The sequence below is a fragment of the Rhodamnia argentea genome, chromosome 1 (assembly GCF_020921035.1).
Source record: "Rhodamnia argentea isolate NSW1041297 chromosome 1, ASM2092103v1, whole genome shotgun sequence".
NCBI classification, from domain to species: Eukaryota; Viridiplantae; Streptophyta; class Magnoliopsida; order Myrtales; family Myrtaceae; genus Rhodamnia; species Rhodamnia argentea.
This window is the reverse complement of record NC_063150.1, coordinates 32,944,657-32,958,391: the sequence shown is the minus strand read 5'-3', so window position 1 is coordinate 32,958,391 and position 13,735 is coordinate 32,944,657. Positions and strand designations below refer to the sequence as shown.

General features: G+C 39.0%; 1 protein-coding gene and 1 pseudogene across 1 annotated transcript in view; both read left to right on the top strand.

Annotated features, from left to right (window-relative positions):
* LOC115738933 (salicylate carboxymethyltransferase-like) overlaps positions 1-13,735 on the top strand; it is a 95,176-nt gene that overhangs the window by 39,284 nt on the left and 42,157 nt on the right. The gene's annotated exons all lie outside the window — the stretch shown is intronic.
* Positions 11,226-13,135, top strand: LOC115732099 (annotated as a pseudogene).

Sequence of the window (13,735 nt, the reverse complement as noted above, 5' to 3'; positions counted from 1 at the left end):
AGAAAACCAATAACACTACGATAACTTGGGATGGTAAAAACACACATATGTACATATATACATAGTTGTTACAAACTGTCAAACCTAGGGCTTCGGGGGCCATTGTACAAGCCCGTGACCACCTATAACAAAAGACACGTGGTCGAAGCCCGCTACACTACCAAAATACAACACTCCACAAAAACCGAGAGGCCGACTATCCTAAGCCTCATCCTCACTATCCGGCACAATCTCGCCTAAGGCTGCCAGCTCGTCCTCATCCAACTCTGAAGACTGCTCGACATCCAAAGGTTCCACAACTTCACCATCTTCTTCCGCGGGTACCGCAACTATGGGGTTAGGCGCCAAAACTCCAGGCCCAGCATCTGGATGCACTACCACACCATCGGGAGGAGCAGCATTTACCGGATCAAACTCTCCGACTCCATCAAAGGGAACATCAAATCCTCTCGGTGGTCCCACAAGCAAATCCCCGTGGCGGTACGTCCACGCCACGTACGTATGAGTCTTCCAAAAAGGCTCTCCGGTATCCACCCATATCGTAGTCACGTGCCTATAATACACCTTGTCCTCTCCTACTGGGTACTCTGTCACCACGGTTTCCATGTCCCGCGGGATCCCGAACCTTTGAGGCGGGTCATTCATGGCTGAGGCGGATGGTCCGAAAAACAACGAACCCACGACGGGGTGAGATAAAATCTCGATAGGAAAATCTCTAACCCTAGATCGGGTCGCTAGTGCCTCCGGACACCATCTAGGCGAGCAACAATTTCCAACAACTCTTTCTTTCTTACCCAAAAATTCCCCAATTAAATTCCAGAAAATTCCACTCTTTCTCTGAAAATTCTCACACCTTCTCAAATATTCTACGTTACTCTCTCCTCGGCGTTTCACGCCTCGGTCCGACAATAAAATATTCTACGTACTCCGGGGCCCATTTTTAACACATCCAGCCATAATATAAATATCCACATTACTCCGAAAATATTCCACGTCACTCCAGAATATTCCACGTTACTCCAAAAATATTCCACGTCACTCCAGAATATTCCACGTTACTCCAGAATATTCCACGTTACTCCAAACATATTCCACGTCACTCCACCGACATCATACATTCATGAAATTGAGCCTCGGACCTTTATGGAACACGGCTCTATACATATACCCGGGTCTCGAGACACATAGGAATACGACCCACAGATCTCGGTCTCGGACACATAGGAACACGACCGGATCAAGTCTCGGACAATTAGTCGAACACGACTCACTTTGGTCTCGGACGACTTAATTGAACACGACTTTCATACTTTCTCGGTCTCGGACAATCAGACGAATACGGCTTACTTTGGCCTCGGACGACTTGATTGAATACGACCCTCATATTTTCTCGGTCTCGAACAATCGGACGAATACGGCTCACTTTGGCCTCGAACGACTTGATTGAATACGACCATTACATTTTCTCGGTCTCGGACAATCGACGAATACGGCTCACTTTGGCCTCGAGACGACTTGATTGAATACGACCCTTCTCATTTTCTCGAAACAGATCGGGACCACGTGATTCACTCACGTTAGAGAATTAATAATTCGGGATCACCCGATTAATCCACACTAAACCAAATATTAATTCATACTACCCGATCAATTAACACTACCATAGTATCCAATCCACGTCATGCGACCATATTACGCTAATGTAGCAATTTATAAATCACGCGCCACTAAAATTATACTAACGTGGAAATTCATCACGGCCGAACGATAATAATTTTCTAACATGCAAAATAATTCTACTATAGTACTAAACTATAGTACTAATGCCACATTTATTTAGTACCATGGCATAACAACTTTATGTCACATAAAGTAACCCTAGTTAATATTTAAACTAACCATGGTTCAAAAACTAACTAGAGTCAAATACTAACCTAACCATGATTAAACTATAGCATAAAGTAACTCTAGTTAGGGCATAAAGTAACTAGGGTTGGTAGGGTGACCATGGTCAAACTTTGACCAAACAAATATCCTCTTGCAATTACTATTCACCTCAAGAACAAGCATATCTCACCTCCATTTCTGCAATTTTCGTCCAGCCCCTCCACATGCTCAAAACCAACACTTTTCTTCATCAAAAATTCATAATTTCATGGTCTTTTAGCAACCTAACCACCTAATTTAGGTTTAGAAACAATCCTACCTCAAAAACTCGCAAAAACCTCCGTTGAACGGTTGAGGAAAAGCTAATCGGCGATTCCGGCGATCCTTGCACGGCCGGCGACTCGGCGACGATCTAGCGACTCCAAACGCTCCAAAGCGACACCAAAGAAGGCTTGAAGAATTTTCGGCAATGGAGGGTGAGAGAGAGGGTGTTTGGCCAAGTGAGGGAGAGGGAGAGTGAGGTAGAGAGAAAGTGAGCTAGAGAGAGAGAGAGTCTTTGGATAATGAAGAAGAAGATGCCAATATAATAACTAATATAGGTTAATAATAATTAATTATGCTCCCAAAGTCAAGAGAAAAATAATTATCTCCCCTCATTGACTAGTCAATCTCGGCCAAAAGGAAAAATGGCCAAAATACCCTTAGTTCCAAGTGAAAAATGGGGTATTTTTCGAGGGCAAATGGGTCCTTTCCCATATCCAGTCCAAATATACTTTTCCTGAACCTCTTTGGGGCGAACCGCGAAGGAATTTCACACAGGATGAGGAAACGTCCAAAATTTTATTTATTGAAACCCCCGAAGGTCCGACGTCAAATTCCGAAGCTCGATTCGCGATCAATCTCGATCAATAGAATTGTCGGCGTATCTCAAACTAACGGGCGGCTTTTAGGAGCTACGCGTATCGACCCGTGATTAAAATCACGTTTAAGAATTACTCGAGCCTTGGCGACCTTGGTTGTCATTCAATTGCGAGGGTCAATCACTAGTCCCGATGGACACGATCGTTAGAAAATAATTCGGGGACGTTCGGAACCCATACGAGGTCGAACGGAATCACCCGTGATCCAAGCGTTGGGTATTATCCAAATCGTTCCTTAATTATCCTAGGATCGGCCTATATTGGTCCAAAATATTCCCTCGACAATTTTCATGGCCAAAGAGTCAGTCCAGGATCAAGTTCTTAGGTCCACGTACTTGATTTTTCCTAGTTAGCCATTCCCATTTGGTTAGTCTACTCGAGAGGGATCGGTTCCGAGTGAGATTCAACTGAAGTACATCGATGAGACTTTTCATTTATTCAAGGCTTCAAAACGAGCCGGATTACGGGATGTCACATTATCCTAGTGATGTAAATTCACCGGATAGCCTATCCTTGATGGGGTAAGTGAACTTGCCCTATCACCTAACTCCAAACGTCACAACTACTGATACAACTCACGTCGTATCGTGTAGAGTCGAGTTAAGGTTTCTTTAAGTAAATTATCCCATCTTATTTAAGTTCCGTTTTCGTGTAGTATTAGAACTGTCACCCGCATGCTTTACATATTTGGGACCCGCTTCCTCATCGACTGAGAGTGGACACCCAAGGTTCACCAACTAATCATCCCACTATTTATTAGAACCTAACGATGTTGCACAAGCAATTTCCATCTTCAAATATCCAAATCTAGATAGATACGTCATGTGTCGCTATGTGTGTTACAATATTGCTTCCCTTCATGAGAACACATGACATATCTATAGAAGAGTCTCAAACCAATTCGAAAGCAAGCCAATTAGAGAGAGAGATGGAAGTAATGACACCTAATTTTGTTGATCCTGTATTTTATTTTTTCCGTCAAAAGAAATAGGACCAAATTAGGTAATATGCATCTTTTCTTTATTATCGCAAATTAGGAAATTAAAAAAAAAATAAAAATATGAAACAAAAAATTGCAAAAAAAAAAAAATTGGATCGACCAAATCGACATGAGCCTACAAGGGTGAAGACTGGTCCTCGTTTTATTTTTGTGGCCCGGCCCATGCATATCCATTCACCCACTCACACTTCTCTCTCTCTCTCTCTCTCTCTCTCTCTCAATTTGGTGTTTTCTTGATTTATTTATGACAGGAAAACAAAAGAGCTAATTGAAGTATCAATTTCCTAAAACTATTGCTTTGGTATCAATTCCTAAAACTTTTATTGATACAAATTCAGTTCTAAACTTTTTGCATTTGTGCGAACTAAGTCCATCCGGCCAATTTTAGCCAAAAGTCATTAACATGGATGTCAGCTGTCCCATGTAGCACGGTTGGCACTTAGTGGACATTTCTTTAATACTTTTTTTCATTTTCTTTTGTATTTTTGTTATTTTTTTAAAAGAACACTAGATGTGCCAAAAGTTGTGTACAACGCTCACTTTTGAGCCAAAAGTTTCTTTCAGATCACTTAAGTGCTAGATTAGACAAAAAGAACAATCACTTAAGCACATCTAGCGAGATATTTCGGTCAAAATTAATACATGACATTCATCATCAATTTTTTAACATAAAGTGGCATTTAAAAAAAAAGTTAAGTCCATGTGAACTTCTAAACATTAAATAAATTAAAATAAATAAAATTAGATTTAAAAAAGCTAAAAACTAAGTTTTTTCAAAATACAAATTTTAGTTAAAATATATTTTAAAATAAGATTAAAAATTTAACAAAAAAAGGTAAAAATTTTAAATAAAAAAAGGGAAATGGAGATGGAGAACTAGGCGGTGAGAGTGGGGCATGGCCGGCGGGGGTCGCCGAGCCTCGCTAGTGGCCGACAACCCCTATCGACCACAAGCGCACCCAGATTTGGACAAGGTTCGCGGCCCTCGGCTAGACCTTGATGAGGACCGGTGACCCTCATCGCCCGAATTCTAATGATATTTTTTTAAAATTTTTGAGCTTATTTTTAAATATATTTTAAATGAAATTTATATTAAAAATCATATTTGCACAAAAATAATGTTATCTCAGCCACATCAATACCATGTAAGAGAGAGAAAATATTAAAAAAACATCATTATTCCTTTAGTCCAAATGTATGGAGTTAAAAGAATGACTTGATTGCAACAATTTGACAAGTTTTAGGACTCGAATGCATTTTTTTTGTAAGTTTTAGGACTCAATTGAACTTTCATAACAAGTTTTAGGACCTCTAGTACACATGTCTTTTTTTTTTGGGAATTTTTAGCTTTTTTAATTTTTTAATCTAGTTAAGTTTGTAATTTTTATTTTTTTATTATGTTTTGTTAATTTTTTTATTTTTTTTATTGCTAACTAGACGTCCGACAAGCCACATCAGCATCAAATATTAATTAAGGAAGTCAAATCGAATTTCGAGCCAAGCGGATCGGAGTTGGCACTTAAGTGATTCGAGAAAAAGTTTTGGCACTAAAGTGAGTGTCATACATAATTTTTGGCACTCCTAGTGTTATCCTCCCATTTTTTTGGTTTTTATTTTTATTTTTTCCTTCTTTTTCTTTTCCACATCCTTTTCTTTTTATTGGGGGCCAATGACCCTCTCCAGGAGCAGTGGTCGGCAAGAGACCCTCACTGACCCTTGTTAAAAAATAGAAGTATAGAAAAGAAAGGGAAAAAATAATTAAAAAAAACATAATATATATGTGTGTGTGTGTGTGTAAAAGTCCACGTTATGTCGGTCGTGCCACGTGGGGCGATTGACATTCACGTCAACAATTTCCGTCGAAATTAGCCTAGCAGAATCAATTGGTGTAAATGCAAAAAGTTTAAGACTAAATTGACACCAATAAAAAGTTTGGGATTGAATTGACATCAATACAATAGATTTACAACTTTTTTAACCCCTTTTCTTATGAAAGGTTGTACTCCACCATGTAAGTGAGAAAGTAAACATGTAAAAGAAAATTAATGAAGCCATCCACACTTGAGGACTTGGAGGCAGAAATAAATTAAAAGTAGGAACTCGGAAGTCGCTGTGATAGTGCATAACACTACGCAGAGGTTTATTCAACAAAAGGACCCTGCCCCTAACTTTTCGTAACGCGTTGGACATAGGGATGACATTGGACAATGATGGAAAGTTCGAGAACTACTTGCGTCGATACCCGTTTTAAGAATTCAAACAAACAAACCCGTAATTTTTATTTTTCTTTTTCTGAACAGGCCCTCCATTAGCTTTAGCAACTTTGATAAGAGTAGCATTATAGATATTAAGACTCATAAAATAAATATAGATTTACTAAACGATATGGCAAGCAGCAAGTGTTAATTCAAATTAGTGGCTTATTTAATTACTTAATAGGAATTTGTCATATCATTTAGTGAGTTGATGCATGTAAATTTTATCAGTAGCATTAACCTTTTGTATATCCAATAATTTTTTTTTTCAGTAAATAAAAGTTACCTATGCGAAGGATTATACGAATCTTAAGATTTATTGAAACTGTAGAACAATGCGAGGTAATTGTATAAACTCAAGATTACCTCTTTTTTTTTATCTGAAGGTGTTGATGGACGCAAGGTAGGTTAGATAAGTGGTTAATCAGCTCTAGAGAGAGAGGGGTTGACATCATGAACTATTGAGTTAACGATGATTCTAGGAACACTTCTATTTATTTCACGAAAGATGAATAATTGAAAAAATATTTTCCTCAATAGTATCGTTCGTGTCATTTGAAATAATTAGTCAAGACAGCCAAAAATATTAAAAAATAAAATAATTCAAAAAAATAATATATTATGCCACAGGATGACGTCCATGCCAGTTTTTGCTAGTCAAAATTAGCCGGATGGAGTGAATTAACATAATTACAAAATGTTTATGACTGAATTGGAAAATAAAAAAGTTTAGAATTGAATTGACATAATTATAATAGATTTGAGAGTTTTTTGGATCAATCTCTTGTTGTATGACTGTTGCGACCTTTTTTGTGTTGGAATCCTCCTTTCCTTTTGCTTCATTTAGTATCTTTTCTGATTCATTCTATCTCGTAACACATCGACGTCAAGCGACCTTCCTCCTGTCGCCTTAGATTTTCAAAAGCAATGAATGTTATTATCTGTCTTCTTTGGTCACAATAGGCAAGAAAATAATTTGTTGCCTAGGCGGCAAATTACAAAAAAGCGACGGAGCAAACACCACGAAGAAAGGCAACAAAATTTAGCCATTCATTGAAGGGTGCAAAACCAAATTTAGTCACCTCGCGATCCACGTACGATCTTAGATCAAACATAGGTCGTGGAAAAATTATCAAAAACGTCATAAACCTATTATAATTGTGTTAATTTGATCCTAATTTTTTTGCAATTGTGTCAATTCCATCAATCCAGCCAATTTTGGCCGATCGGCAACATAATGTTTAATTTTTTTTTAATTTTTAATTTTCTTTTTCCTTTTTCAGTTTTTTTTCCTCTTCTTCCGTCGACAATCGGCTAGAGGCAACGGTTGACTGGGCTGGGCTCGCCTCACCAGCCTAGATCTAGCTAGGTCAAGCCTCACCTAACCATGGCGAGTCTCAACCTCATTGTCATTGGGTGAGGTGACGCCGGGCGAGCGGTGGCCACGCCCGGCGATGGCAAGGTTTAGCCTTCACCTCTGGCCGGTTGTCACCGACGACTAGCTGGAGGAAGAAGAGGGAAGAAAAAAAAAAAAGAAAAAGAAAAAAAAGAAAAGGAAAAAGGAAAAAAATCAAAAATAAAAAATATATATGTTAACATAGTATGTCGCTAGACGGCCAGCTTCCACGTCGGCGCCGACCGACCAAAATTCACCGAATGGATTAAATTGAAATAGTTGCAAAAAATTTAGAACTGAATCGGTTAAAAAATATCTAGGATTAAATTGGCACAATATCAACAAGTTTAGGGCTTTTTCGGTACTTCTCCCCATAGGTCTTCCACGTCATCATATATCCTCATGTATTTTACTTGGACAGCTCTTGATTGATAGAATTAAAATCCTATGGAATTAGGACATGTGTACTAGGAACAAAGAAGGGGCTTTAGCCATAAACACTTAGTCGTGTGTAATGGACCCATCCATTGGAAGTCACCATAGAACTTGAGCCTTCACCAAGCCGTCTAGCTGTATGAACAATGAGCATGCAAGATGTCCAAAGTTGAATTTGATCATGAAATAATGACGGATTTTCGCGTTGTTTTCCCATTTATTACAAGTATAAGTAGGGGTGTTAAGGGGTCGGATCTGGTATGTCCCAAGTGTTCGGGTCGGTTCATTTTTTTTTTTTTTTTTGGCCTTCGCATCCACTGTCCCAACAATCTTGCGAAGATGGAGCGCATCCCCATTGCCTTGAATCGAGTCTTCCAAGTCATGAAATTTCTTATAATGGGAACGCTGAGTTTGACTTGGTGGACATTGGCCTTTCAAGGCATTTTTTTCATCATCAAGGAATCTATCAGAATCCTCTTTCCTGGCCACTAGCAAGTGGGTAGAACTTGCTATAGAAAAACAGGTTTTTCCTTGGACTTCCGCTAACTAATCATGGTGAGGAATCATGAGATTGGACGATAAGTATAAATTTGACACAAAAAAAAAAAAAATAGTTTTAAGCACCCCATGCAATCTAACTACTTCTCGAAAGAACAAAGTGGCAACATTAGAGGAAGATGGTATAAAGGAACATATAATTGCATACGAGATTAAGGCAATAATGTTACTATTGTATCGTATTTTGACTATCATGTTGCCTAAAACTCCTTATTGACTATGCCCCCTAATACAAAACCTGCACTATCTCGGGCAATGCAATCAGACCAAACTCGCATGTACATTATCTAATTCAGCAGCATCCATGTGTTATAATAGTCAATGCATGAGTCTTTTCTTATTGGCTAACAAGCATGAGAACCGCCTGAATGAAGCTAAGGAAACAATGCATGGAAATCCTAGGCTTAGATTAGTAATTATTATTTTGTTTTCGTTTGTGATAATTCGACTTTTTTTAGCTCAACCAAACATTTCTTAATTTAAACAAATGTTGGGTTTTGCCTAATGAATACAAGATTCGAATTGAAAATGTAAGCGTACAACTGTAAGTGGCGAAAAATTTTAAAAAGTATTTCATCATCACATTTTCATCATACATCATACGAAAATGCACGCGACACACATTTTGGGCCCCAGAAGATGCACAAGCAATCCAATTTTGTTTTTGCCGGTGGAAGCGTCTTGTCATGTGGACGACCTGTACAATTTTATTCGCCTCAACTTTTCTTCTACAAGAGCGGGTGACAAGCTCTTGTATCTTTTATGACGTCATCATCGAATGAGTGAACTAAGGTCCTCACACACCGACACTTCAAATTTAGCCCCTTTATTCCCATCTTCTATTTGAGTTTTCAAAGAATGAAGACGCAATTTCCTTGCAATTGCCTTACCAATCTAATTTACCGTAAATCAGATGTTGTCAACTCAATTAGTAATATTTACGGTCCCATCATCACATCACCTTCTAGAAAGAGTAGCTTATGCCATCATGCTAAATGCCATAGAAGTACGATGCTAAAAGAGCAACTCATTGAGTATCCCTCGATATTGGCTCGGTTAGCTAGGACAGTTGGGGAATCCTCAGTTGAAAAATTAGAGGTCACCGTTCGAATATCGCTGCTTTTAGATTAGGGCCATTTCCACGGATCAAAGGCCCAAATTTAATCAGTTCATAGGGCATGACGAATGTTTCTAGCGCATCCAAGGTAGTCGAGTCTCTGCGCCGGGTCCTTGAGTTAACCAAAACAAAAATCTCTTTAAGTGAACCTGTCGATCATCAAATGTGACCACTTACGAAGATTTCAAGTTCGGAGATTAATAGTTAATCCATCGTTAGTTGGGGAGGTTGTTGTTGTTGTTGTTGTTTTTAAAATTACGGATATCTTGATACGTGTATAACAAGTCGGTTATGGTAGTTGAACCTCTATATGTGTCGTGAGATGAGACTAAACATGAGTTAGTCATAGTCCTAAAAACAAGCATCCAAAGATCTAAGTATGTTAATAAGAATTGGCGCTGAGAAAATTTTACATTTTTCAGTGCATAATAATCTAAAGTTCTTAAAAATAACTATATTTATAAGTTTATGCTATATACATATATATATCGCTTATTTTTATGTGTCAGTGAACGTGAAAAAAGGTCAATCTACTCCACACCACCGGTGATATGAAGAATTGAGGTTCGCGACAGCTAAACAACGTAGTTCAAGCAGTTTAGAGGTTCCTTCGAGACCTGTATTGAACTTGCGATCTTTGGTGGTAACTTTGTTCGTGTAGAACAACCATAAATACACAATGTCCTTCTCTCGTCTATTAGGACCCTCTTTGTGAGAGTGTAATATAGTTCTCTCTTAAAATAAACCAGAAGCCAAAAATGGGTTTTTTGCAAGGCCCACCTTTCGTGTAATCGGGTCATGTGATATGAAGAATTGAGGTTCGCGACAGCTAGACAACGTAGTTTGAGCAGTTTAGAGGTTCCTTCAAGACCTGTATTGAACTTGCGATCTTTGGAGACCTACTTGCGATCTTTGGTGGGGTTCGCGATAGCTAGACAACGTAGTTCGAGCAGTTTAGAAGTTCCTTCGAGACCTGTATTGAACGTGCAATTTTTGGTGGTAACTTTGTTCGTGTAGAACAACCTTAAATACACAATATCCTTCTCTCATCTATTAGGACCCTCTTCGTGAGAGTGTAATATAGTTCTCTCTTAAAAATAAACCAGAAGCCAAAAAAAATGGGCTTTTTGCGAGGCCCACCTTTCGTGTAATCGGGTCATGCGCCCACGCCCAAGTTTCAGCTCGTCGGGCTTCCGTTGAGGCCTGGGATTTGCACACCCCACGCCTGCGCGTGAGGCATAGTTCTTATGCTATAATAGTTACCATTCCAAAGGAGGTTAACTATCTATAAAGCACTCTAAAGTCTTCTTTCTTTTCAATGTGGGATTAATATTTTTCACTTTCCCACTTCCAACTCAAGAGTGTTCTTTGAGCATCAATTTCTCATTTATTCACCTTTCAATTTATCCTATATTTCCAACAGTATCTAGACTCGTGCTGTGCATAGTGAAGAACAAACCGACAACAATGTCACAAGTACCTTGTAATTTTTTTGTCCTTGATTTGGAAGGAATCGGAATTCACATGGCGGATAGAGATCCCACCAAATGGACTTGTCCGGAGCAAAACTCACGCCCATGCGTGTTTCACACTCGGACTGAAACTCAACTTAGGATTAATCATTGAGGCTAAGTACCCCGAAAACGTCTATAAATAGAAGAGTCTCAAACCAATTCAAATGCAAGACAGCTAGAGAGAGAGAGAGTGAGATGGAAGTCATGCAAGTATTGCACATGAATGGAGGAATGGGCGAAACAAGCTATGCTAACAACTCATTGCTTCAGGAACATCTCTCATCGCATAAAATCTTGGATTAAACTGCATCTAAAGATTGATTATTACACACTCTTTTGGTCATTAAGTGCCACAACATAATCTCTTCATTCTATATCAAATTAGGGTTTTCTTCGTAACATTCTAATTCAGATCAACATAGCAAATACATGGAATCTACAAGATTTGATCGTTCTATATGAAGTGCCTACCTTTCAATCGAGAATATATCATTATTCCAGAGTAGAAGATATATGTAACAAATTATTTATTTCTTTGTCCATGAAAAAAACTAAAGATACGAGCCTTCTCTTTTTATCTCGAGTTAATGCTTTCTTCTTTTCCTTTTGTAGAAAAAGGTGACATTGATGACGAAGCCCATAACCAAGGCAGCTGTTACTGCTCTCTTCTCCACTGCCGACACCGCCTTCCATACAAGCCTTGCCATCGCGGATTTGGGCTGTTCCTGTGGCCCCAATACTCTCTTCGCCATGTTTGAGATCATCACCATCATGATCGATCTCTACAAGGCAATGAACCACTAGCCGCCGGAGTTCCAAGTGTTCTTGAACAATCTCCCAGGGAACAACTTCAACACCATCTTCGGTAGCCTCTTGCCGAAATTCCAACAAAAGCTGAGCGAGCAAATGAAGGGCAAGTATTCGACCAAAAAAAAAAATGAAGGGCAAGTATGGAGCGTCGGCGATGCCGTCATGCTTCTTCAACGGCGTTCCTGGTTCATTCTATGGGAGATTGTTCGCTCAGGAGAGCCTGCACTTGCTTCATTCTTCGTACAGCCTCCATTGGTTGTCTCAGGTAATATTTTGGCCCCCATTTTTATTTGTTAACTTGATGGGAAACAAACTCTCTCTTCTTGTTTTATCAGATCCCAAGAGGGCTAGAGGGAAACAAAGGTAACATATACATTGCCAGATCGAGCCCTCTAGGGGTGATTAGGGCATACTACAAGCAATTCCAGAGGGACTTCTCGACATTCTTGGAGTGTCGTGGGCAAGAGTTGGTGATGGGAGGGCGTATGGTTTTGACCCTCCTGGGTCGAAAAAGCGACGATCCTTCAAGCAAAGAGTGTTGCTCCATTTGGGAGCTCTTGGCTATTGCTCTCAATTAGATGGTCTTTGAGGTAACCAAAACAAAAAAGAGAAATTCAAAAGAGTTGTGATTTCACAATTGTTCTAATCTTCGGTAGCACAATCTAAATTTTACATCTTACTACTAATCCAGGGACTCATAGAAGAAGAGAAACTAGACTCCTTCAACATCCCTTACTATACTCCCTCACCAAAAGAAGTACGATTGGAGGTCCAAAAGCAAGGCTCTTTCTCAATCGATTGCTTGGAGGTGTCCGAAGTGAATTGGAGTGTATTTGACTCGGATTTCGACCCTAAAGTCGTCTTGGAGGATGGGGGAGACCATTTGTCCAAGTGCATGAGAGCCGTGGCCTAGCCCTTGCTTGTCGACCACTTTGGTGAAGAGATCATCGACGAGGTCATCAAGAGATATGGGGCTCAACTTGCCGCTAGCATGTCCGAGGAAAATCCTGCGTTCGTCAATGTCGTCATTTTGCTAAAGAAGATCGCCTAGATAAGTCACAAAAGCTTGCGAATAGATACACTACAGATGTATGTTCGTTCCAGTGAAGTTGAAATAGGAACGTGTCAAGTGTGTTTACAATTATAGTTTGAAGAAGTTGTGGCTGTTTCACCTGTGTGACTTCATATATCTTATCTTGTGTGAAGAAAATGGAAGAGACTTCCAAGTTGAAGGGCTTGACATTTGGAACTGTGTTTCGTAGATTTTTCTATGGCATATCCCATGATGCATTGGTTTAATGGAGCGGATGTGGTGCTTTCTTGATTTTTTTTGTACTAGGAAAAAAAAAAGAGCTAGTTGAAGTATTGACGAATCATATGAAAGGTTTTACTCCAACATGTAAGTAAGAATGTAAACATGTAAAAAAAAAAATTTAATGAAGCCATCTAATTTTAAGAACTTGGAGGCATAAATAAACTAAAAGTAGCAAGTCACTATGATAGTATATAACACCATGCAGAGGGTTATTCAGCATTTCGTAACGCGTTGGATATAGGGCTGACATTGGACAATGATGAACAGTTCGGGAACCACTACCTCAATACCCATTTTAAGAATTCATACAAAGGAGCCCTTAATTAGCTTTGGCAATTTTGACTAGAGTAATTCATAGATATTAAGACTCAAACTAAATAGGTTTACTGACCAATGTTGCAAGCTGTAAGTGTTTATTCAAATTAATGGCTTATTTAAGGAATATCATTTATTAGTGAATTCTTTTAGTATATGAATTTTACTATCAGTGGCATTAGCCTTTTGAATAACCAATCCATTTTTCAGAGA